Raw genomic sequence first — 1,933 nt, 5'->3', positions numbered from 1 at the left:
CCATCCAGAGGGCTGTGCTAGAAACCTCACCAATGGATTTGATTTAATGATCTAGAAAACTGGCCCAACTTTTTCCCAACTGCCTTACCTGCCTCACTCAATGACATTGACGTCGTTTTCTTGGACAATTAACAGTCGAATAATGATTGATTATAACCATTAAATCATTACCAAAATTAGCAACGTCGTGCAATACCTTAATCGGTAGTTGTTTCGTTTTTCATGCGGCGGGAAATATATATAAAATTCATTCATAATTAAATGACGAGTGATTAAGTTTTGTGATTTAGTATATTCTGGATTGAAATTACCGATGTTCTTTGGTAGATGGGACTGGTAGTAAACGTTGTTTGTAAACGCCGTTTACCAAATGTCTTCTCTCTAGTAATACACACATATTTAAGATGAAGTGCAATATGTATAGGGCAGGAACTAATACTATTAATATATCTAATGAAACTTACGTGTTAAATGTATCTCAACTGTCGTATGTAATAGGATCATTATTTATTTTCGTCCTGAGTAGGAATATAACGCCCTCTAGGGGATAATGATTTCATAGCTCACGAAATGCGTAAACATTATGTTGTGGACCCAGTGGTTGTTAGGTTAATATGAAACATCAGGATAATTAATAATAATATGTTTGCATTCAGTCCCAGTCCATTATAATGCACATGCTTGAGAAGCTACTAAGGTTAAATGTGTCTTCTTACTGAGTACTCTGCAAACATCGCACTACCTGTTATCAATCGCTCACTAAAACTAACGAGCAAGAACAACTTCTGAGGCAAGATATTCTTTAAACAGTTAAAAGGAGTGAATTGCAGTCCTTCTTATTGACCCCCTCATCATTCATAAGATCAAATGCCACCATGTCATCCCACTACCTCAAAACCACTCATTACAAGTGAGTGTTTTCCTTGTAAAATGTTTGTTCCATGTGGATTTTCCCTTCATTTCCTTCATTAACTTGGGACTCATATTGGTTTCTGTCGGAAACCGGCACCAAAACCAAAAACTCTCACAGCTGATTTGATTTGAAACGCTAAATGTCCAGCCCATTCAATTGTATTTTCCCTACAGATACATAAAGATAATGATTATAAATATACAATTTTTCAGTACACATGTATGGTACAGTATGTTCAACTGAGACACTTTACAGAGGTTTATCTTGCACAACTGTATATTTGTAGCCTTATATATATGCCAATGTATAAATAGAAATTTGATTTGGTTAGGCCATGAAATCCTAATGAGAGAGAGAAAACATGCCCTGACGCATGTAACCACTGGTCACAGCACACCCATTATCTCCTTAATGCAACTTAATGAATAATTAATAAAGACATTATCGTAGTCCGGCACAATGTCTCTCTCCCCAGCAATGCGGTAATGTTGTTTCTGCAATCAGTGAAACGAATGCCTGAAGTCTGTCTTGTGACTGTGCACCCACAGTTATAAAGCAGCATCTTGAATTTACCTAGAATGAGTCCTGCAGACATCACAAGACTGTTATGTTTTCTTTTTCAGTCAGAAGTGCTGATTTTGTTGTGGGGGTCCAGCAGTTGTGGGGCATCTGTTGGTGAAGAAAGATTTACTGATCTTGACTTTGCCGACGATGCTGTGAATTTCGTGGAGTCAATGGAGGCTCTGATCAGGGCTTTTGAGAGACTGAGTGAGGAGTCTGAGTGTCTGGGGTTATGAGTGTCCTGGACAAAGACCAAGACCCAGGCCTATAATGACTTCTTAGACACAGCCATCAGTAGTGTGTCTGTCTGTCTGTGGGGAGAATGTTGACCTTCGAGAGACTCACTTACCTTGGCAGTGACATTCACGTCTCTGGTGACATTTCCTATGAAGTCAGCAAATAGATTTGGAGAGCATGGGGGGTCATGAGGTCGCTGGAAAGGGGTGTGTGGCGCTCCCA

The sequence above is a fragment of the Paramormyrops kingsleyae genome, chromosome 5 (assembly GCF_048594095.1).
Source record: "Paramormyrops kingsleyae isolate MSU_618 chromosome 5, PKINGS_0.4, whole genome shotgun sequence".
In the NCBI taxonomy this organism is placed as follows: Eukaryota; Metazoa; Chordata; class Actinopteri; order Osteoglossiformes; family Mormyridae; genus Paramormyrops; species Paramormyrops kingsleyae.
Note: the sequence above shows the minus strand (reverse complement) of the source record.